General features: G+C 30.7%; 1 protein-coding gene across 6 annotated transcripts in view; it reads left to right on the forward strand.

The window, feature by feature from the left end:
• Positions 1–492: 492 nt before the first annotated feature.
• LOC113517597 (ras-related protein Rab-37-like) overlaps positions 493–26,786 on the forward strand; it is a 58,556-nt gene continuing 32,262 nt past the window's right edge. For 2 of the 6 annotated variants that reach the window (XM_052894670.1, XM_026902315.3), the window contains exon 1: positions 493–681. The gene's annotated coding sequence lies outside the window, so the exon portion shown is untranslated. Of the gene's footprint in view, positions 682–1,344; positions 1,470–26,786 lie in introns of all 6 variants that reach the window. The other 4 variants (XM_052894671.1, XM_052894669.1, XM_052894672.1 and 1 more) reach the window with 3 other exon arrangements.

Consider the following 26,786-nt stretch of genomic DNA (forward strand, 5'->3'; position numbering starts at 1 on the left):
TATCGCTAGGGCAATCATTTACAGACAATCTTTGGATAATGGAGAACAGATTGAAGGTGGGTAGGTGGTGTGGTAGTGGTAGGTGAGTAGTGGTTTATCCTCTGACTGTAAAGAACCCGCTAATTTACTTCTGTGTTGAGCCCGTAATAATTTTAAAGATTGTCCCCTCCAGCAGGTCGCCGAATTTTTATGAACCAATTCATAAATTATCTATCTTACTTTTATTATATAAATTATTGATATATTTTCCAACATAATAATATTTTCCATGTTTTAATGTTCAGGTATACAAAATTATCGTGAGCATAGATATCCGGTTATCAAAAGCAGCCCGCAATATTAATCTGAAATAGAGAGTTCATATTTGAAATTGGCACTAATTAGCTAGCGCACTAACCGCATCTAATTTGCGTTCAAGCTGTACTCTCATAGCTCAATGCCGTATCCAGAGAGGCGAGGGAGGCGAGGGGCGCATCCCAGGCGGGCCAGGATCTATCCAGAAGTAGCCAGCCAGTCGTCACAGGACATCGGAACGTTTCACCCGCGACGAACAGTTGCGGGAAATCGCGAGAAGTTCCCGCTCGAACCGCATCTCTTCAAAAACTTGACGTTCGAATTTTGAAATTTTCATATTTTTCTCATAGTGGAGTGGTGTTAATAGGCAGTATTTTTAAATAGTTTGTAATGAGTTTTTTTTAATACTTATATTTTTAATAATAATTCGTAAAGTTTAGTAACTTTAATTTATTGCCAATTAAAATATTATTTAAAAATATTACAAAATAAAATCTTAATTTTACTATTATAAGAAAATGTATAATAGTTGTTATTAATTGTTAAATACTGAAATTTATATATAAAAAAATGTCATGCACAAACTTTTCACTTTATGTGCCTTATATAAATTAGGAATATTTTAAGATTCATCAATCAATTTTTTATGTATTTGGATTGATATTTTATTTAAATAAAATTTATTTTTAAAACATTTTAATATAAAAAAATATATATAAAATAGGTGAAAAACCTAAGTGAAAAACAACATGTTTATATATGTTTTTGAATTGATATTTTTTTTAAATAAAATATTTTTAAAACATTTTAAGAAAAAAAAAATTAAGATAGATGAAAAACCTTAATGAAAAACAATATGTTTTAAAATTGAAAATTTTGTAGATAATAATAATGTTTAAAATAGACATAAATAAATAACTGCTTTAAAAATTGGCTTCAAACGTTACAAAATATTTTAAGACATAATTAGTAAAACTATATACATATATTTTTACACAACCATATGTTAATTCAATTGTTATGAGTTTGTAAGTGTATGGTCCATTCCAGGTAGTAGACATACAGATGAATAGATGGAGCGAAACTAGTGCCTAATTGGTTTAACCTTAGAAATGTCCAATAGCCATCAGCAGATTAAAGCCATAGAGTAATCGCAGAATATCCAGGTATTACTGGTAAGACTAGTACTTCGTATTTCATTTTGGTTCTTTTTCGTACACTTTTTAAAATTTCAAATATCGAAAAATTTGCGACGCGTTTTGTCTCTGCAATAGAATATTGCAGAGATAAAAATCAAAGAATTCAAATTTGAAGTTGAATTGTAAATGGAGATAATCTTTATTATATATTTACTATGCATATAATTTACTTATTTGTTTATTTATTCACCGTCACGTTATTTTATTGGATGCCCAATACTCGTGTATTATGTGTAAAGAATCTGGAGCTAGTAATGTTCACTACGTGTCGATGTATGAAGCATGAAAATTGTGTATATATTTTGTAGAAGATTGTTTAATCTAAAAAATATTATGTGTACAATTCCATTTTCTCGTGTTAAAGGTCAAACTCTCAAATGCCCATAATATAAAATTTTTAGACGCCTTAGTTTTTAATAACATGTATATTAAATTCAAAAGAAAGAGAAAATATTAGGGGCATTTTCTTTATTATTATATATTCGTTGCTCTTTTCAGCTTTTATCAATTAAATAGAATTGAACGTAATGAGATATAAACGTGTCTACAAGGATTTTAAAGGCTGGCAATGCACAAGCAACTCCTCTCGTGTTGCAAGTATTCATGGGCAACGGTAGCCGTTTTCCTTCAGGTAGACCATCTGCTCGATTGCGAATCGAATTTAAATTTTGAAGTTTTGTATCTTATAGGTTATTATTCAAATAAAAATTTTTGAAACTAAATCCCGCAGACGTAGCGCCTTACTTCCGGCCCCATCGCCTAGTGTGGGAGTAAAAACTATTTAAAAAACAATTCTCGTTCGTTATTGGACTCTAGTGGCCTATATAGAACTTTATATTTGCGGAAAGTGAGTACGGTAGTTTAGATAAATATAGAAAATGTAGATCAACAATTTCTAGATAGAGTGTCTCTTTAAAAATGCTTCAACAATAACAACTATTATATAAGATATAAAATTGTTATTAATAATTATTACTCTTGTAATGGATGACTTTCTTACACAAACCCAGTGATTTTTTATTATTATAATGTCATTACGCAGCCCATTATTTTATTTATTTATAATTGTTACATTATCAGCACTTATAGTTTTAGGCTTTCATTCAGTATGGAAAAAAAAACGCGTCGGTTTACAATTGTAGACGTGATCATTTTGGGATGTTTTTTGATCCTGTGCTCTCCTGTGCTTATATATCTATGTGTAAATGTTCTTTGAGAGGAAACACTAACGCCTGCCAGTTCACGTTTGATGAATGTGATTATTTGATCGCAGGGCATCTTGTGGGTTTGAATATTGGCTTGAGAGCTATCTTTGTGTTTTATTATTACGCACTCCATTCGCGTGAGAAAGGATGAATAAAATATTTCGAGGAAAAGACGGTTTCCTCGTAATCTATATCGCTTTGGTGTATAAAACAATTTTCTCTCATAGTTTCAGAAGCTTTTGAAGTGGTTATCCAGATGCGGATCGTATTTAATAAAAGTTAAGTCGTCAAATGGTTTTTTCATCAAGTATTATTTATTCATTATTTCATTATTTTAATTGTTTCGATACTAAATAATCATTGTCATTATGCTGCAATTCATTTGAGGCCGTCACTTCATCTAGTGCGGATCATCATAATCTTAATCATTCATTAATATTTGTTAATACCTGCTGAAAACCAATAAATTTATTATGGATAAAATGAGTATTATATTTGTTTTTTTTTTCTATTTATAATTAGATTTAGAGCCATAGTACTTTTTAATTAATTATTATAATGTATAATATTTATAGTCTTATTCATAAAAAATCTTATTATAGGTTAAAAATGCTATTCAACTAAAATGTCTAACACAATTATGGAACGTTTATAATAGAGCGTTATTCATAAACACTCAATATGTCTCAATAATTAAAATTGGTTTATTGGAGAATTTACGTTATTATGTTGCAAACTTGTCGAGCTCTACAGGCCATAGACAATCAGCTGTCGAAAATATTATGTGATTTTAATAAAAATCTTGATAAATGCACTACTTCTACTGTTATATTTTTTGTAAAAATAATAAGAAAAATATTATAATTGCTATTTATATTAAAAAATGAATATACATATATATCAAAATATTAATGGACATGAACTAGATTAGGCATAAACAATGTTGATTGTTAATGTAATTCTTCATAATTAATCGCAGATTTTCAACTGTTCAACATTTTAGATTATAAAAAATTAAGAATTTTCATTTATATGCGTAAAATAATGTATTATTTTAACTTAATTCTACTAATTTTTAAGTTAAAATGTTCTTATAATAGGCATTAGTCCGTTATAATTTTATCCGCTATTTGATGTTTTCACCTTATTGGCTTAATGTAGTGCGTTCATGAATAACACTTTTTGCTAACACAGGTTTATGATAGGTTTATAGGTCACCTATATGTGACGTCACTATTGAACAGTTCTTACAGGGTAATAGTGCATTTATGAATAAAGATTTTTATAATCACATCATTTCCTTATTATAGAGTGTTTATAAAGTGTTGATATTTATTTCTGACTAAGACGTATATACGTAATATCAACCGTTTGATTAATTATTATAATCAAAAGAGTATATCTATTCCTTTTTAAAAGGCCGGCAGCACACCTGCAATGCCGCTGGTGTTGTGGGTGATCATGGGCGGCGGTAGTCACTTACCATCAGGTGAGCCGCAAGCTCGTTTGCCCCCTGCGTTGTAAAAAAAAAATAATATTTAGGCAGGATCCCTACTATAGAGCCGGTCTTGGTCCGATCTCGCTCCACTCTCGATATGGTATTAGATACAGTTTGAGATTGATCGGAACGGAACTGAATTGTAGTGTATACATGAAACAATGTACGATACATTGTTTCTTACGTAAATATTTTACCAGACCGAGAGCGTCACTATAGTGTGTATCCAGCCTTATGGCCACATAAAAACAGTAGAAGAAATAAGACTAGTTCAAAATATTACATACTTAGCTACAGAACCTTAACAATGTGTGTCTCTCAATACGCTTTAGGTCGGTTTTTATTTTTAAAACGTGTGGTAACACGTTGGCAATTTGGTAAAATGGACACTTGATGGAAAGTTTGCGCCCATTCGACCGTGTACTCTATATATCCGATTCAGCGAGCACACTGCTGTTCATACGAAATTTGGTACACATACTACATCTATATCTACCATAATACAAATCATACTGCTTTATCTAGGAGCTAGGCAGAAATTTACTATCTCAATTTCTTCTTTTTCTATTTGCTACAAATTGATAGAATAGATATTTTATCTCTTTTATGTTTATGTAGTTTAACGTATTGTGTAATTTAAATTGTATGAGTAAATGAGTAGATTAAAAAATATAGTTCCATGTATGTGAAAGCGACATAGATATACAAGATTTTTGACATGCACTCTAGTGGCCTCTATCAATTAAGTGGGAGTTTTGAACAAAACAAATACTGATTATTTTCGAGTTTTGAAGTATTATGTTGAAAACAAAATTAATTACATTTACGAATGTACTAGCTAACTGTTAATATAAATTAAAAATAAAATATCCAAAGTTATATATTTTATCCGTTAATATACTTCAAACTTAGCTCTTTAAATGAAATATCTCAGAATAGTTAGAAAAGTCGTATACAACCATTAGTAAAAATTGTTGTATTTAATCTAAGTAAAGTTCTGATTGCCCACAAACTAAAATAATAACAAATACATAAAAGCTTAATCTCAACTTCTTCTGCTTTAAAAATATCACACTTACACGCACACTAGTGAAAATTTTTGTCTCGTTTTAGTACATATGATATAAGTGTACCGACCTTATAGTCTTGTTTTATAAAAGTAAATATTTTTTGCAACTTGTATTTGCATTGTTGTTCTTCGGTTTGAAGGGTGAGATATGATAGTGAATTTACAGGATACAGAGTATAACACCTTAGTCCTTAGAAAGGGTAATGTATGAAGGGTATCATGGGCGAAACAGTATACACTGTTATGTCCATGGTACTGTTTAGACCCATAGGCGATGGTTACCACTTTCCATCAGGTGGGCTGTCAGCTTATTTGGCGTTTTAAGTTACATAAAAAAAGTAAAAAATAAATAAATTATAATACATCTGTAATAAATACCTATTTTAGAGATTAGTAACAATATGTTTGGAACAATAATTATGTAGGTTATGAACTCAGGACTTTTTTTAATAACCTTTAAACAAATACCACGTTTTAAAGTATTAAAATGAGTGTCCTCGCCTGAAACAATTTGTAGATACGAGTAATGTGCTCGTTGAGCTATACCTCCATTCTTCTAAGGCAGCAGGGCGCAAATATCGGATACTGTCATGCGCCCTTTTGTGTTAACTCTATTACTCCAACCGGCTTATCCGCCAGGAACATGTTTCCATACAACGTACAGAATAAACAAATACAATACTCCATCTATATTTTACCCATACTGAATTTATTGGCTTTTAGCAGGTATTAATGGATGAGTAAAATGAGAATGATCCTCACTAAATGGATATATGACAGTCTATGTGGGAGGTCTATGCTCAGCAGTGGACAGACAACGGCTGGTAGATTATGACCATAAACTTTAGAGCATAGCTATGGGATTTTATTCACCTGCCTAGAAAATATATTAGGAATCCTTAGAATCCAGCAGAAGAGCATTCATTGACGGATATAGAAAGGAGAAAGTAGGACTCACCGACCGGGTTAACTTGCTGAGTAGTTGAAGACCTTGGGTGCACCATAGGGTACACACATAGGGCTTTGACTCCTTTTCCACACATCAACACTGGTTAGATTCACAATTAGCATGTAAAAGGCACGCGGATTTCCATAGATTTTCTAGTCTTTTTTCACTAAGAGTATGAGCGACACAAGCTCAGGTACTAGCGACCGCCATAATGATATTTTTTGTTTTACATTCAAACACAGAGGTCGCCGGTCGGCGCGAAAATTTGAATTGAAGTTGTTAATAAATTAATGGGAATATATTATTATGAATGGATAAAGGTATTAGGAAAAAGTGTCGGAACAACGGCTGATATAAGGACGATGATGATTAGCAAATATTGTCTTAAATTCTTTAAGCCACTGATATGCCAAAACCAGACATGGGTTTTGTGCGTTAGAGGTGGATATAGCCAACTATTACCATGATAGCAAGATGTCTTGGTATATTATTTCGAGTGTTCCTTATCTTGCTTGTTTTGTTTCTTCAGTTGTCTCTTATGATATATGGGTATGAGGTGTTTAGAGTAGTTGTCTACTAATAATTTAATTAATTAATTAACGCTGTAATAACATAAATATAATTAAATTACCTAAAATTATAAAGGATTTTGTAAATGTTAAGGTACAACTTAAAATACTTTTATATACAGTATGTTAATTAATGCTTAAGGAATGGATTTCCTTAAAAGTGGTGTTTTAATTTCCTTTCTAAAAGAAAATAATATTACCAAAAAAATTTATTAAAATTCTTGGAAAAAAAAACAACCTGTAACATTTTACAGTTACAATATCTGTATATATATCATCGAGATTACATAATAATTGATTGGTAGGGTAAAAAACTTATGTCGATAAAGATACAGGTTATGCTTTTTTTCAATTTTTGCTTATTTTTTCAAAATAGAAATGATTATACTAGGAAAAAATATTTTTAAGATCCTAATTAATAAATAATAACAACAATTTAAAGAACATTATGTATATGTAAATTAAAAATTTTTGTGTGCATTTACTTTGCATTGTAAATAGAGGTTGAACAATACTGCATCAAATAAATAAATGTACTACTGCATCGATAATCTCCTTCTTTTCTCTTGGGAAATAGCGTATTCTACTTTAATATTACAGATTTATGACTATATATTTCAAAGCACTGTTTTATATTTATTACATCTATTACTGTTGTTCGAGCGCTTTCGAAACGTTTTTTGATACTCGACGCGCTATCTACGTGTATATGATTAAGCCTATCATTTTTATTGTACCTAATTCAGTATCTATTAATACTATTATATGTATCTATTTCCATATGGATTGGAAGCTGCACATAAATTGAATCCCTTTGTTAGAAAAAAGAAAACTTTGGTAGGGACAATTTATTACACAGATATACTGCTATAAATCATCAAATTGTGGATTAAAAAGAAATGTAATTTATTGCTGTAAAAATACAAATATAAGAACAGAATATAATACAAAATACTATACGGCGAGAGTGGGTACCTATATAAAATACATCATATTTACATTTAAATCGAGTCCTGAAAGAGTATTAAATTCACAATTTATCCCACTTTACTCTAACAAAATATTAAAGAACACATTTTCTTGTATATTTGCTTTATATCACGGTATACTCGTGTTAGAGGTATTTTGATGTCAAAAGATCCAATATCCGCGAAGCGAGTGTTTCACGTGACTTTTCAAGTACCACCTGTAATGACTTTCCAAGTACCACCTGTAATTAGAAACGATATTAAATCACCGTGTGGAGAGATAAAATAATTGGATGTCATAAATATGTTTCAATTATCTTGTACTTATCCTTAATCTTAGGTACTAGTAATCAAGTCTTTTTCCTGCGAAAAATAAGTACTTTATTCATGACAAAATTAAATAGAACGAGTAATGTACAGTAGTTTTCATTTTGCAAGTTTTGACACGAAAATACTTAACTACTTGAATTACCTATCGTGTTACAATGCAACTGTTATCAATTGTCTATGATTTGACAGTGACAGTTCTTTTTTTTATTATTGGCGAGTGTTCGGCGTATTTGTTCTATTTGTATTTTTTTTATATGTTTACTAATTGTTTCAATGACTCATTTAATTAAAATGTATACTTTTTAAGTTTTAAATTTTGCATGCCTTATACCTCTCTTCTTCTGGACTTATACCTCTTGTCAACATATATACTTACCATATCTCATGTAAATAAATAAATAAATGAGTTATAAAACTTATAGATTCTAAAATGTAATTGAAAAAAATTGTCTAAAATAAACAAAAATATACTTGATCTAATTATTGTAATATAAAAGATATGATTTAGTAAAACTATCGAATAACGAGAAGAAATACAAAAAAAAGTATAGTTATATTATAAACAATGTTACAATATGATAAAATACCGGAAGCGCAAAGATATAAATACATGACTTTATATGTATGAAAAAAAATGAGCCAATTTATTATATTTTGTGTAAACCAATAACTGCATGACCTCAATTATGAAGGTCATGTTTCATAGATAATAAAATATTGCAAAATTTAATATGTGTAGGTAGGTTTTTTTAAGAGAAGAGTTTTGCAGAGGCAGACTTTGTACAAAAGTCGTTTGAGGACGAAATAACACCCTTCAAACCGAAACACAGCCATACAAATACAACTGCTTTACGGTTGAAACACGAATGGGACAGAGGTACCCAAGCAAACGACTTTTGTACAAAGTCTCCCTGGTCCTGGTATAGAATGGGCCATCTCTTTCTTTCTTGTGGGTGTTGTATGAGGCGACTAAAAGAAACTAATTGTCCAGGGATAGGCAGCAATGTCAGTTTAAAAACATCACCAACAGATGATAACTGTTTGATAGATATGGCAATACTGCCAAATTCCCCGCATGGTACACTACCATAAGGAACAGCTCCGTTCCTTATGACAGTCTATGGAGGAGGCCTATGTTCAGCAGTAGGTAGATAACAGCTGATATGATGATGACGTTGTTGAGCTGATATGGTGATGAGTTTGTGTTAATTTCAGACAAAAATACATAGATATGATGGTTCAAGATAAAATAACCTTATATACAATTGCGTTTATTATGTTTTATTTACAAAATAGTCACTTTATAAATATTATTATTGTTCATTATGTTATTGCGTTTCGGTTTCTTTTTTAAACCATAAATGTAAATAAAAACAGGACCGCATAACATAACTTCTTTTTGATGATCTTTGTGAAATTTATCCAAAAACTAGTGCATAGTAAAAAAATCTATTTTTCCTGTAACAGTAAGTTATTTGCAAAAATAATTATTAAAATCGATTTAGAATTCGCGACGTAAAAGTGTACCAAAAAAAATCTGATTAATTGGGAACCTCCTTCTTTTAGAAGATGTTTAAAAACAATTTTGTATTATTTTCATTAAAAACCATTATCCTGATTTAACGGATTACTTGAGGCACGATTTTGATTCTGACTTGACCTATTTATTTATTCGATTGTATTTTATATGTATCACGTTTATTACCAGATAAAAGCTGTAACATGCACGTTATGTTACGTCCGTACTGTGATACGCACACATACGAGCCGCGCTTGATACTCTCTTTATGAGGATAATTATAAATTGTGTCCCACAAATAAAATTCAATTCAATTGTTACAAAACCATTTATTTTGATTTAAAAACTAAACTATCGGACTCATTTAAAGAAAAAAATGGAGTAACCTGTATACCAATATATCCTTTTTAATAAAAAATAATAAAGATAATTTTTCAAATCGATTTAGAACTGACGGAGTTATGAGGTAACAAACAAAAAAAGTACAACTGAATTGAGAACCTCCTTTTTTCAAGTCGGTTGATAAACTACTATTCTTTCTTGTGATAATACTCTAAAACACATGAAAAATTATTTCATCTGTTTAGTTATATTAATAATAACCCTATGTTTATTATAATATTCGTTCACATTGATTTTCGAAATTAATCAACCGACTTTAATGAAATTTTATGTATTGTTTGTTCCAACTTGAGAAAGGATAGTTTTGATACTGATAAATAAATGAACCCGGTAGTTAGTGGTTGGGAGTAAAATAATATTTACCGAGTCAGATAATTAACATATAATTGATCAAGTGGACGAGACGGTCACAAGAACATAGCAAATTAAATTTCATAAGTTTCATGCAATCCCAATGCTTTCGTGTTAATATCTATTTATTTATTTTTTCTTCATTTTTGTTGCAATTAATTATTAAGATGATTTTATAATCGATATTTATAAACTGTCTTCCAGCAAAAAACTAGGTAGGTGACCTTCCTTTTTCATTAGTCGAGAAATATACAATTATTTAAAATATTTTCAACCGACTTCAAAAAAAGGAAAAGGTTCTCAATTCGGTTATATTTTTTTAATGTTTGTTACCTCATAACTCTATCATCATATATATAATAATATATATATTATATTATATAATATTAATTATTCGTGTTTTATATATATATATATATATATATATATATATATATATATATATATATGTGTGTGTGTGTGTGTTATGTCCGTGCGTGCTATAGGCGCGTACCACGTTTCCATCAGGTGGGCGTGCTTGTTTGCGTGCGTTGTATAAAAAAAAAAAATGTGTGCGTGTGCTTGTGCGCGCGCGCGCGCACGCGCGTGTGTGTGTGTGTGCGTGGGTGTGAAACGTTAATACGTGTAATAAACGTTATACTACATCTATGATTTTGTACAATTACATACCTCCACATGACAGTTCATTTAATAAAATTTCAATGGAAGATAAACAAAAAATCTGTCTACGCAGTTTCATAATATTATTTTCTTTTCATCATTCTATTTTAACTTTTTTCGTGTTATTTTTATGTTTCTCTGAAAGGAAATCTTGCAAATTTGCTAGTGGGAATCCTGTTAGATATCTCCTTTTTCTGTGGAAATAAAAAAATCCTTATTGGACGTTTACATACAGTCTAAACGCCTACAGGGTGAAATTTTAGATAGAATACAATTATATAGCCAGCGATATTTTGTTGTATTGGAAATCTTTTTAGCATCTGTACTAAAGCAATCAATCATAGTTTTATTTTTTCAAACGACTTCAAAAAGTAAGAGGTTCTCAATTCGATTGTACTTTTTTCTTACCTCTACCTCATGACACCGTTAGTTGTTAATGGATTTGGATTTTTTATTTTGAATCATTATATATATATATATATATATATATATATATATATATGAAGTATATCTAATCGATCTAAATATAACTTTTTAACATATACAAAAGAATTGGAAATAATGTGCAGATGTCTTTTTTATTGCGACTTATAAGTGTAGAGGAGTAAGCTAAGAGGATAAGTGAGTCACGTCATGGGTGACGACAAAAGCCATTATTTTCCGCTCTGTCTCTACGTCCCCGCTGTTGTTGACCTAACAAAGGGTTGTCAAAAATCAAAATAACAAATACTATTAATTGGGAGAATAAAATTAAACCTTCCTTATAATTAGTTACTTAGTTTGTTCGGGTAAGTAAACTGAAAGGCTAAGTGAGTCACATTATGGGTGACGACAAAAGTCGTAATTTTCCGCTCTGTTTCTATTTACCCGCCATTGTTCATCTTAGATAGGGTTGTCAAATATCTAAATTCAAGATTCAAGATTCAAGATTTATGGTATTTATTTGTAAAACATGCGTATAAATACATGCAGATGTTAAATAAAAAATATCAACAATTGGGAGATGAATAAAATTGAACATGCTTACATTTAGTTACTTGTTTTTTCCAGATAAGGAAAAGGCCAAGAAAATCACGTCATGGTGTTGATAGAAACCATTATTTTCCGCTCTGTCTCAACTACTCTGCTGTTGTCCACATTAGCTAGGGTCATATTTTTAAATTAGTCAAGGTTATCAAAAATCGGAATAATAAGTATTTATTAACGATGGTATCATCGCTGGTGAAGTGTAAAATTAAAATTAGTTTTTTTTTTTTTATGCAACTTACAATAGCAAACAAGCTGACGGCCCACAAAGTGGCCTGATGAAAAGTGGTAACCGTCACCTATAGACATGAGCAGTATCGTGAACATAATAGAGTATACTGTTTCGCTCATGATACCCCCCATGCGTTGCCATTCCTGAGGACTAAGGTGTTGTCCACCCTGTTTACCTTTCAAAACTGAAACACAGCCATGCAAACAAAACTTCATAAAATAAAATAAACAAAACATGAAAAAATGAATAAACACAACTGCTTCACGGTAGAACCTCGAATGGGACAGAGGTACCCAAGCAAACGACTTTTGCACAAAGTCTCCCTCTCATCTTTACATTTGTATCTAGTTAAGTACTTAATTTGTCCGGGCTTATTCGCAGATAGCTTTGTGATTAGGCTATTAAGCGTTGTTACGTACTATTATTTTAACTATTAACTAACAACACTGTTGCATCATTAATCATCAAGTCATTAATTTAAGAGGAGAGAGTTTTAATGGGAGATGTATGAAATGGAACAACTTACTAATAAGTCATACATACGCGTAAAAATTACTTAATGCAATTGTACTATATTTGTATAATGATAAGGTATTCATCGTAACTATACAAAAACCAAAATAAAAAAAGTAAACATTATTAAAGAAAATATTTTTTTTTATTTTATAAATATTTTAATGTTTTATAAAATAGGTAAAATCTATCTAACAGATGCAATCGTTTAGTATTATATGTACTTACCATCAACATATCACATCAGCCACCAACCGTCCACCGCTGAACATACGCCTATCCCAAAAAGGGAGAGGGAGAGAGGGCTTTGCCAGTAGTTGCCATGCTTTATAGGCAGGTTGGCAACCGTAGTTAGGCTTTGGTGATGTTTAAAGAGGTACGCTGCTGCCCATCCCTCGACTATTAAGTTTCCTTAGTTGCCTCTTACAACACTCACGAGAAAATAAGCGATGGCTCATTCTGTGCCAGGATCACACGGCATTACCATAACAAACAAATATTTAATTATAAATTGATCTATTCAATTTTATACAATTTATATGAGTACATCTTATCTTCTCTTCTTGGGTTTTTATTAAATTTTCTCATTCAATAAATCGAGTACTCTTTCGTTTTCTCATAAACGATTCCTAATAATCAAATGATATTTGAAAATTGATTTTCATTTTCTTTATTAACTTTATGAATAGGAAAATTTTGTAATAGATATTTAATTTAATCTTATTGATTAAGTAATTATATAACTTTCAAATTTGAAAGGTTTAGATATGAAATAACTGGATTTGATTTATTTTAATAAGATATTTCATCAGCATACATGCACACACACGCACTTATACACACATACACACACACGCGCGCGCAATCACACACACACAGAGAGACACACACATACACACGCACGCACGCACGTACACACACATACACACATTTTTTTTTAATATTAATTTTATTGTTCTTTTTTATCACCTACTATTAATTATTGTTTCTTATTTTTATTTTTGGATTGTGTAATTTCAGTGGAATGTATTTTGTTTAATTATTATTTAAACACATATCGGTTGGGGGCCTGGTAATCTGTACTATAGGTCTTAACCTATTACAGACACCACAGAGCAGAGTTCCATATTATGTTAATTTTATTTTATCCTAAATACCTATGTGTAAATTTAAGTTGTTTGTGAGGAGACATAAATATATATATATATATATATATATATATATATATATATATATATATATTTGAATTAATATACATATGAATACATCGCCGTATATGCCCCGGCATATAATGGGCTGCCCCTTTCTTTCCTATGGGTGTCGTAAGAGGCGACTAAGGGAGGGCGTCCCTCTTAAAACATCACTAAATAAAAGCCTAACTGTGGTTACCAATCCGACTGCCAAGCATGGCACCTACTGGCTTTCTTAATTTTGTTACTAATTTATTATTATTACTGTATGTTTCAGTGCAATCCTTCCCCCAAACGGCTAATAGATAACGGATGATAACATAAAAAAAAAAAGATTAAACATTAGGCGAATGCAGTGACAACCCTATCCTACCACGTAAGTCATTTAAGTCTGAACTACGGGGTGCCGAATCTCACATAGTCAGAGGCAATATTCGTATACTGTATAACACAAGATATTCTCTGAAATTCAACTGTCATGTACAACCAATATATCCACAGGAAGCAGCTATGCAGCTACCACTAATAGAATCAAGCTCGCAATTAGATATGCGTATTAACCCATTTAGGATTTTCAATATTATGAATTTATACTTTTCTACTATGCAACCATTTAAATTAAAAAGCCAAATCATATCGATACGGGATATGAAAAATATGAATTTTATTTTATAATGTAATATTTCATTGTATTTTCTCTTTATCTTCCTTCTTTATATATATATATATATATATATATATATATATATATATAATATATATATATATATATATATATATATATATATATATATATATATATATATATATATATATATATATATTGGTATGTATATATATATATTTATTGGTATGTATATATTAGTATCTAATCAATATTTCACCACCTACCCTATGTCTTTTTTTTCAATGTCCTCTACTCATAGGTTATCTGGAAGACATTACTTAGTAATAAGGCCGCCTTTTGTATCACTTCTCATTAAAATTTACTGTAATTATTATATTTATAAATGATGCAATAAAGCGCTAATAAATAAATGTAAAAATCAAAAATATGATATTTTTTATTACTTTATAATTGTATTTTCTACAAGTATGAACCTACTTTCATTTTCCGACAGGTAAATTTTCACTTCATGGAGACTATATCTAATTTTAAAAGAAAAGCAATATCGCTTTCAAAGACTTTATAAAGCTTTGTCTGGATCGGAAATCCAACAGATCAAATAAAAAAAAAACTGGCATCTACTATCATTACACTGAGCGAACCGGTCAATCGGAGGGATAAACTCTTACTTATTTTACAAATATGATAGTAATTTATTTGTTTGTATCTTTAAAATTTAGGATACACAAAAACGTACAGTGGTCTGTGCCCTTCTTCATCAGATATACTAATGGAGAAAGATATAGGCTACTTTTAATAGCAATATATACCGGTCATGTGGACAAAGTCACCGGTAAAACCTGTTTAGAAAGCAATAAAAATTATGAAATTAATTTAAGAAAGTCATTAAAAGAAAAAGAATTTTATCTATGAAATGTAATTTATATTTTCTCGAAATTCCCACGGGAATGGAAGCAAAGGGAAAGAAATTGTTCGTAATTTATATTTTTTTTTAATAATCAAGATATATAGATTATGATAATTATTTTTCAATCGATAGTCTACTCCTGTATTAATTTCTTATGAATTTTATTATGATTGAAGTAAGTTTTTTTTTAATGGATGGTAATGGAATGATAGCCCCCGCCTGCGCTAACGGTGTACACTGGTGACCAGTGAGGAATATTAGGTGAGAATAAAAAAGTAGGTCAGTTAGCCTATCGTGATGAATACACCTGAATTTCAGCACGATGGTTTCCAGTGGCGACCGCGAAGGGGACCGGGCTACCAATGAAACTGGTAGTCCGCTTTACTAACAATCCCTTCCTCTGTGATATATGTTTGTTTTAGTAGAACTTCATAAAAATATTATATTATTTTAGCCGTTAACTTTCCTGTATACATACATATATAATATACACATACCAAATATAGATATAAGCCTTCCTTATAAGGGGAGTTTTGTCAACCGCATTTAGGCTTTTACAGATGTTTTAAGAGGGACGCGGCTGCCCATCCCTCGCCATCCCTTAGTTGACTCTTATAACACCCGCGGGAAAGGAAGGTGTGCCCTTTTCTATGCCAGGATCACACAGCGATAAAAAAAATAAACAAACTAATAATTGACATGGCCATAAGATAGTCCGCCTATGTATAATAGTGGCACAAATAAACATTCGTTTAATTGATTGAATGTTTCGCTTAATTACTAATTTTATTTACAGAATGTTTCTGTGATAATTTTGACACAACTTGGTTACACAGATATAAGGTAATATAACCTTTGCTTTTTCTATATATATCTTTCTTATATATTTTTTTCTTTTTCTAACATCTGCCCCTTTTTTTCTGTCATCCCACGTTTTCTTGTCTTTTTTGTATCTTCCTTACGTAATTTTCTGTATATTTTCCTCAACTTAACAGTCACAAACAACATCATTTGTAGCAGTTTTTTTTTTTCTCGGAGCATAAAGTAAATAACGCTGAATTCAATTTGGCGGCAAAAGGTTTCGGTTGAACAATTAACTTCACTTCTGCGCTATTATTGGTTGTTGCAACTGTTGCCAGAATCCACGAAATTGGCTAACTACGCCTTGGCCACTTAATAAAACTCACGTCGAACTGACATTCGCAGACCGCGTTCATTTTCAGCAAGTTAATTGGAAAACCAGGAAGTATTTTAGGGTTCCATACGGACTAGACATATAAATGTAAAATATTTTATTTTTTGGATTGCATATCGCTTGATATTATACTCGTTTATTATTTAATCTTTATAATCTTTGATGGAAAGGAGACGAAGAAGTAGTATTACATATTATTATGGATGAATGAATGAGTATACTTTATTTGCATTATACAATATAGGAAATAAGCAAGACAATTTACAAACACAACGATACAATCTTTTCAAGACAACCTTAAGGTAATAGACTAATTGTTGTACAAGTAGGTATGATAGTACTGTATAATTAAGAAACGTTGTATTAAGAAAGTAAAATTAAGATAGTACTGTATATTTTTTTTATGGTTTAAAATAATATGGTAACCCCGCCTGCGCTAACGGAATAAGCTGGCGGAGCACCAGTGAAGGGTGATAGATGAGAATGGAAACAGGCCAGTTAGCGCATTATGATGAATTCACCAGGAATTAACCATGATAGTTTCCAGGGAGAACCGCAAGGAGGTCGACCTGGTTGGATATATTGCTAGCAATGGGATTCTCAGTCTCCATTACTAACAATCTCTTTCCCCCTCAGTACTGTATAATTATAAACTATACTACAATATATAATCCTATGAATATATGTTAAATATGTATCTAATACTAGGACACATATAAATAATTATAAGCACAAGGAAAACAAATTATCATAAAATAAATAATTATATAAATACATAAATAAAGAATGCCAATTTTTGAAATAAAGAAACAATTAGATAGAGAAAAGATAATATTTCTATCATCATCATCATCAGATCAGCCTTTAACTGTCCACTGCTAAATATAAGCCTCCTCCTTGGGTTTTGCCAATAGTTGCTACGCTTGGCTACTGGATTGATTACCGCAGTTCGACTTTGGAGGTGTTTTAAGAAGGACGCTGCTGCCCATCCCTCATCCTGCCTTAGTCGCCTTTTACGACACCCACAGGAAAGAAAGGGGTAGCCTATTCTATACTGTAATAAAATCAAGATGGTAATAAAAATAATTGCCACATAATGTAAGCACGGTTTACCCTTCCAAATTGACCGTTGACCTGTTTACAAATACAAGTTACATATAAAAACAATTGTACGGAATCCTACTGAGCTAAAGGTCAATTTTGTAGCATCCAATTTCTATCAACATTGAAATTGATACTAAATGAACCTAATATTGGCCTTTCTATATCTTTAGATATAATTAATACAAGTATATAGATTTATTTATCAAGAAGCGGTAATTGGTAAACACGTGTAGTGAACAGTGATTAAATTGAATTGCTTTAATATCAAATATCATTATTATGGGTGCGGCAAACTATAGACGTTAATTATTCAAAAACATATCAAATTCCGAGGGTATCGTAGTATCAATTAAGAGTAAAATTTAATTCCTCCGAATTATTATTTATTTATTTTGCACTAGCTATTGCTTGCGACTTCGCATATATGGAATTTGGGAGTTATAAAAGCTAATGAAATAGATTATAAAACTTGTTGATTATTATCTCATCCAATTTAATGTGATAGATTTTGTATAATGCCGGAACAAACAAATGGGAAGACGAAAATTCTAAACTTTATTATTTTGGCTTTTATTGCTCTAATTATGACCCTTCATAAGATTTTTTCTTAAATATCTCCTATGTACAGATAGATATCATATCGTCATAGTCGTAGAATACTGACGGATCTGACGAAGATTACATATAAAGATCCGTCACTATTCTACGACTATGATGATATAGTTACAATTTTATTATATATATATATATATATATATATATATATATATATATGTATATATATTGTTATTTTTTTTACTTAGAATAGTAAACAAGCTGATGGGCTACCGAATGGAAAGTGGTAACTGTCGCCTATAGACGTGAGCAGCAATCATGGAAATAACAGAGTACCTATACTGTGCCGCCCATGCTATTTTTCATGCGTATATAATATTTAATAGGATAATATTAGTCTCTCTATCTACAAATAGATAAATTCATTAATTTTAACTTTACTTAATATTTGGTGAACCATAACAGTCGAGCGAAATCATTCTAAATATGCTGAAATGATTTGTTTTATTAATTAAATTATGTTTCCTGTTTTTTTTAAAAAGATGTTTTTGATAAGAAATTTAAATGTGACCTCCACACACGCTTGCATTATCTGATCTAAGATCAGAGGGCAGTGGCCTTCGCAGGTTATAACTACATTGTGATATTTTTATTATTATACCAAAGTACCAAACTGGCATGATGCCGAACTACCCTTTCTTTTTAATTAATACTTTTTCACTTTATAATTTTTTTATTCTACAATTTTTGGTAATAACGTTACAGGTGTTCTTTACGATACAAAAATTCCATTTACGTTTGACATTGCTAAACTTTCAAATAATAAGCTCCGGAATAACAAAAACATTTGTTATTGACATTTGTTATAAAACGGAAACTAATTTGAGAAGTTTGTTGTACTGTTTGTGCTCGTCACAGCTACAGCAAGTTTGAACATCGCATACGTTAACATTGTACGCAGTCTAGCTCTAGCGTACCTGCATATATTATTATTTAGTTTGAGAACTCATTTTATAAACCTTTTATTATGATATACGTTGAAGTAGTTTTACATCCCAACTTTTGAATGACAAATAAAAATATTTTTTACATTGTAGGTTTTTTAAATAGATGAATATAAAATAGTAACGTCGCCTACACTATCCGTATACGCTGGCGGAGTAACAGTAAGGGATGATAGGTGAGGATTAAAACAGGTCAGTTGGCCCATCGTGACGAATTAGACAAGAATTAACCACAATGGTTTCCAGGGAGAACCGCGTGGAGGTCAACCTGATAGGGTATATAGCTAACAGTGCGGTTTAGACCCCATTATTGACAATCCCTTTCCCCCATCTAATATTGTAGGTTTACATTAACATATTAGGGGCTAAATTTTGCCTGTAACATCATGGATTTTGAAAGTAGATAGTTATTTCTAGATGACGTATCAAAATAAAACATAGGTACGCCAGATGTTTAGAATAATAACTATGATAAGAACATTTATCCTATAATCTCGGCTCATTCAAACGTAGAGTGACAAAGAATTTAGTGTGCGGACATAGTGCGGTCTAACGTTGAGAATAAATAATCTTCTTTTCAGTTGATCATATTCATGGACCATATTGTATTCATATTCGCTTGGAACGGTATGGTCACATGTCATGCTATAATGTAAAAAATAATAATTCAGTGTGGCAGTTTTTGCATAATACCAGAATAAACCTATAATTTGAGAGTTTTCATTGCTCAAAAAATGTTTGGCTCACGAGTTCGTTCATGACAGGAATATATCGCACATGACAGGGATATATCGATTGACTAGGTTGAAAGTAAACAATGTTCTTCAATATACCAGATACTGTATGTATGGCGAGTTGTAATTGTTGTAATTATACAAAATACAGATTAATAAAACAAAGAACTGTTTCTTTTACTATACCAATTTATACTGGTATATGAAGAGCCTGCCATTGTTGCCTCTTTATCTTGCTTTTATGTAATTAAGTTTATGTAATTAATTATTCATTTTGTGTGTACATATTGTACATACAATTTTAATACGAATATCTCAACCTCAATGCAAGATCTCAACCTGATCTCAAACTGATTTGCTTTTATAATTGCATAGTAACGAACATCTTTGTTGTCAAGAAGCTAATACTACGTTCAGGTTGAGTAACACTGCCCTAATCACTCTGTCCCATAGAACGCTTAACGAATTAACACCACACAAAGCTGGACATGCCATAATCCTGGTGAACCTCATCGGGATATATTCCGGGTCCGAAAATACATGTATGGTGTTAGAATACAGTGTCGAGCGAGAACATAATGTGTCACCACTTGTTTTCATTTTTTAGATATCGTAAGATAAGGCGATAAGGGGAACAATGTACAATATAAGGTATATTGTACCTACATTATTCCGCTTTTTCGAAAAGAAACTCTAAATGAAACTATATACGAACCGGCAGGTTAAAGAGGCTTAATAGTTATATAAATACTAGTATAATGTTAACAACCGACTTAAAACCTAAATATAAGTTAACCCCCTTTATTCGTGGGGGGAAGGGATTATTAGTAATACGGACTACTAGTCCATTCTAGCAATATATCCTATTAGGTTGACCTCCACTTGGTCCCCCCTGGAAACCATCGTGTTAAATTCCTGGAAAATCATCATGATTGGTTAACTGACCTGCCTTTTCGTTCTTATCTACCATCCCTTACTGGTGCCCTGCTAGCTTATACCATTAGCGCAGGTGGAGTTACCATTCCAATATTATTAAAATTATTATTATTAATATCCATTAAAAAAGCCCTTCATTCATCTTTAAAATCTTTCATGTTAATCTTTTATGCACTTTTTTATGTAAGAAACAAAAGGTTGATATAAATGCTAAATGAGATTAGATGACATTTATCTAAATCCCTTTTACATTTTAAATCAATAGATGTTCCCTAGTCTGAATCTATCTAGTTTTATGTTAGAACATAAACTGTAACAACAAAGAGCGCATAACAAGAGTAGAGTGATTCTATGTTCTTTGTTTACTTGAAATTGACTTTTTATCTAATACAGCAAACGTGTCATGAGTAATTCCGTCCATGGATATCTTCTAGCTCTAACATTATTACACAGAGGGAACTACGATGCAAAATGACATTTGGTAGTGACATTGCATTTTCCTCTATTGTCCTTGCCTTTAAAAATAATCGTAATACAACACCTAGATTTTAATCTGTTCTCTCACACCTAAGGATATTTATGAGACCATACTGCTGTAATAAATATCCTAACGTAGGGGAAAGGGATCGTTAGTAATAGGGTCTAACTAGCGATATATTCTATCAGATTAACTTCGATACGGTCACTCTGGAAACTATCCTGGTTAATTCCCGATGAATGTATCAGGATAAGTCAACTGACTTGACTTCATTCTGGTTTGTCATCCCTGGTTTCTTCGTCAGCATATACCGATAGCGCAGGTGGAGATGCCATTCCATCTTCACTCATTAAAAAAATATTGTTATAAATGTTAAAGTGAGTTTGTTTGTTACTTTGTTATAGAGATTATTGTATTTGTAATTACTTATAAATAGATATGTACGGTTAGAGTAAAATAAATAAATACAGATAGCTTAGATTATACAGATGCTTCAAGAAAAGTGTCTCCATATAAATAACTTGTTTTTGAGGGTATATTATATCTATATAATGTCAGGGTATAGGTAAATTGGGTACATTGTACATAAATGAATTGAAAAGAATAACTGTTAAGTTTTTTGTGGATTTCAAAGAGCTTTTTTATTAGAATAAAGATTATTTTTATTCAAGTTGTAATTACTCTGATTGTTATGAATTCAAATCTGCCCAAATTTTGTGTCAATTTCGATTTTTGACTAATTTACTGGTAATGGAAAACATCTTTAAATACAGTTAAATGAGGGTCGCCTGTTATGTTTAACAAATCGACAAATGCTTCTGTGTATCCCAGCAGAAATAATTGTCGTGTGAATATTTTTTTACAACAGACTTCTAAAAGGAGGTTTAATTGTACTGTATGTGTTTATATTTATTACCTCATTACTCTGTCAATTATAAATCACTTTGGGTTTTATTTTCTGAAAGAAATACTTACAGAAATGGTCACATAGAATTTTTATCAAAATCAATTTAGTAGTTCAGTTTTTAAATCAAAATGACTGTGTTTTGTTACAATTGAAGTAATTTTTTTTTATGAAACAATCTTAAATTATTTCTTGAAATGTGAAGAATACTGGCTGAAGACATCTTGTATTTACATAATGACAATAATAAATGTTTTCTAAGAAAATAATGAAAGCACAATAAAATGGGTACTGTGTAATGTTACAATGTTAATATTGCTTGTCTTCATCCTATGGTTTCCTGGAAAAGGTCTCTACTTAGCAATGTACCCAACCATTGTTGCTTCTTTACATTGATTCTTGAAATACTTTATTTTCTTTCTACATATTGTATATAATTGTATCTTTCTTTGAGGGGAACAATAAAGAATTTTCATTAATATATACATGAATATGTTTTCTGAAATTTAATATGGTGGAAATACTCAATAAGTGAGACGAATTACTTTTTTTAATTACCGCTATGGTAAAAACTTAACCGAAACATGATCTTACACAGTTGCCCATATATAAAAGCTTCCAAATTATTCCACGAGATTTGGAGAGGGCTATGCTCAGAGTTTCTTTGCCAGTGGGTTGGTCACATAGCTTGAACAACCGATAACCGATGGGGAAGAAAGGTTCTTGAGTGGGAACTTCGTACAGGCAAACGTAGTGTAGGACGACCCTCCACTAGATGGAGTAACCATCTCAAGTGCATTGCAGCAAGTCAGTGGATGCAGACCGTTCTTTATAGTAGTCTATAAGGGAGGTCTATGTTCAGCAGTGGACGGATAATGACTGAGACGATGATGGTATTGTTAAAAACTTATATAGATAAATCATCGAGTGTCCAAAATAAGTTAAAATTAACTTTGCCAAAATGAAGGTTAATTAAATTCCGACATTTTTAAATCAAAACAAAACGAGCTATTTTTTCAATGTACTCGTAGCAAGTAATTGGTTTAAAAATTTCCTAGATTAGGTTGTTTTTTTAATTTGAATTGGGAACCATTTTTCTAATATAATATAAATATACATGTATTAACACAAATGGCGGCCGTTTTCAATTATTTAAAAATGAAAACCTATTCTATACACATATTCAGTTATAAATCAAAATAATTAGTAAAGATAACCATTATTATCATTTAATCATTGCATACTATTTATTTTGTATTTTTTTTTTTAAATATTTATTGTATTTTTCCATAAACATCACTATTTAATTAACATAGTCGCCTACTATATTATTATTATTTAATATCTCTTATTTTGTAATTTATAAATAAAACTGAGGGATATAAATGTGTAATATATGTTTTACAAAGTGATCTCATATATAGATACATGAAAGGAAATGGAATAACCGAAGTTGATATTCGAAACAGAATTTTATATCGTTTACATTAAGGTTCACGTTTTAAAACGATACCTTTTTCCGCCAGCAGAATTTAATATCATAGCATGTCAAAAGTGAACAAGTCTTTATTATGCTTTATACAAAGCCAATTAGCGAAGTTGTAGAGTGAATTTTGTTAACAAGGTAAAATGAATGTGGACGCCGTGGACAGTTTAACCTTCAGTTACGGGAAGTTTATTTGTATTAAAAAAAATCTTTATAAGCGCATTAAGTTTATGAAGTGTTAAAATAATCATTGTATATAATTCATACTACTATTAATTTTGTTTACCCAACCGAGTTTAGGCATCTTACACTGAAAGACTAGTGTAGTTTCAATGGACGGATTATACGAGATGGATAATGTTATTGTACAATATTGTATATCTTAATTTTTTTATAATTTTAATATTATACATTAGATAGATAGATAGATAGATAATTTATTTGCATCACTTACAGCACACAAACAGCAAAAGATACAAAAGCAAAGTGAAAAAAGATAAAAAACGATACATGTACAAAAGATTAAAAAAAAAAACCAAAAACAAAAACAGAATGCATAATAAAAATTTTTTCTTCATGCGTGTGCCACAGTAATGCAAAATGGCCACAACTCAGCTTTTTGCTTTGCCCTAAAAAGAGCAAAACACTGATATTCTGTTGTGGCCAAAAGTGAGTCGCGAAATACCACTAACAAAAATAATAAAAAAGAAAGAAATATACGTTATTATTATTATTATACATATTATACTACTATATTAGTTTGCACAATAAAGAAATTAAAATAAAAAAATGAATATTGTTTAAATAGCTTTTAAATAGTTACACAGATAAAAAACATGAAGGTAAATTTAAATTAATTTAATTAGGATACTTATAAATATGCCATTAGAAAAACTAAATCTTTTTTTATATAAACTTAAGTTGTTTATTTATTTATTTTATAACTTAGGTTGACATATGACAAAAAAATTTAACCAGTTCATAACTAATTGAGCACGTCTAAATGTCAAAGTAGAATACGAAACTATGTTCTTTTTTTTGTATTATCGATCATGTCTCTTTGGTAAAAATATTGACTTTTACTAATAGAACAGAAGTGATATATATCGTATATAGTTACAATATCTATATATTAGGACAATATCGTGAAACACGTTTTAGGATTTTATATATAATAAATGTAACATAATGTATAGGTATATTGTACTTATATCACATATATAAATATCGGATTGGACAGTGACGCAGAAATAGGTGACCTATTTTTAATAATTCAAAATATATATAGAATAAATATATTTGACCCTGTAAGGACCCGTCATAAGCGATATCAAACTTGGTGAACATAAATATCATTTAGATAGATAGATATTGAAATATACAGTTATGCTAAACTCAATATTTATGTACGATATTGAATCGATATTACTTATGATTCATGTGTAATTAAAAGGATTTATGCAGTTGAACTAATAACCTTCTTATAAGCTTACTAGTGACCCGTCCCGGCTTCGCATGGGTGCAATACTGACACTAAATAGCGCCGCCAGCCCCCCATTACATTATGACATAACATTAGAAACCTCTAAAATTATCAGTATTTCTCTACTATATTATGCATGTATTACACATATTTTTTTTATTTTTTTTTATTTATTTATTTATTTCCAGACAACTGGGATCCATTCTTGTTAGTAAGTGTACTTAAAAACTATGTTAATACTTAATTACTAATAATGATCTAGTCCTCTCGGAGAGCATTTTCACGAGAGAACTATCCAATTTATTAACAAACATGTTAACAAACATGTTCAGGATACTGTTGCTACTCCCGCGTATTCGACGTAAAAACGAAGCTGTCTTTTTTCGCCAGACTGCGTCAAAACTATCTGTGCGAGCGTCAGCAAACATCGCTGAGGCGCTACAGAAGCGCGGAAGCCGCAACAGTAACCTGAATCTTATAAACATATAAACTTTCCTCTTGAATAACTCTATCTATTAAAAAATTCGTTGCATTGTTTTAAAGATCTAAGCATACATAGGGACAGACGGACGAAAAGCGACTTTCATTTATACTATATGATATTTAAGATTGATTTTACATTAGTCTAATGACTTCTCGTTTATGCTAATTCCTATCTCGTTTTTCTGTCAACATAATTTGTTCTCATCCAATAAATCGTATTTGCGTGATTTCACAATAGCATAGAAGTAACCTCAAAATATATATAATTATGTATGGATGACGTTCCACGACCAATTTCGGCTGTAGCGACCCTTCGAATCTCTTTATTGAAACCCGGGAGATTGGCTTCGATGTAGTACTTATGTAGCCTATTTTCAACCGCATTAAAAAAGGTACGTTCTCATCTTGATGGTGTTTTTTTTTTATGAATAATATATCAACTTACCTCTTATTTACATTGTTTGAATTTTTCAAGATTATTAAATAATTATGAAGTTGTTTATGTGGATTTATTTTTCAACTCTAATTTTATTTTTAAGAAATTTACAAAATTTTAAAATTACGTTTAATTTAGAATACTTTTGTCAACAGATCAAAACAGCATACATTGTATTGCTTTATTCCATTTACACATTTTGTCATTATTAATATCATCATCATAATAATGATAATGATCATAAAATGCGCTTCTAAATGTTAACAAAAATGAACGGCATTATAGAAGATTTGTTTCTGAAATAAATGACTTCTTTGATGTTGGCCAGACATCTATTAAGGTAAAATGAATTAAACTTCAGTGGAACTTCTCTCATCCTAGAAATCACTTGCACCCACTGACTCTCTGCAATGTACTTGAGGTCCTCACTCAATCTTGTGGGGAGTTATCCTACACTGCGTTTACCTGTATGGGGTCGC

Source organism: Galleria mellonella, unplaced genomic scaffold, assembly GCF_026898425.1.
Source record: "Galleria mellonella isolate WM207_F2 unplaced genomic scaffold, CSIRO_AGI_GalMel_v1 utg223, whole genome shotgun sequence".
Classification (NCBI taxonomy): domain Eukaryota; kingdom Metazoa; phylum Arthropoda; class Insecta; order Lepidoptera; family Pyralidae; genus Galleria; species Galleria mellonella.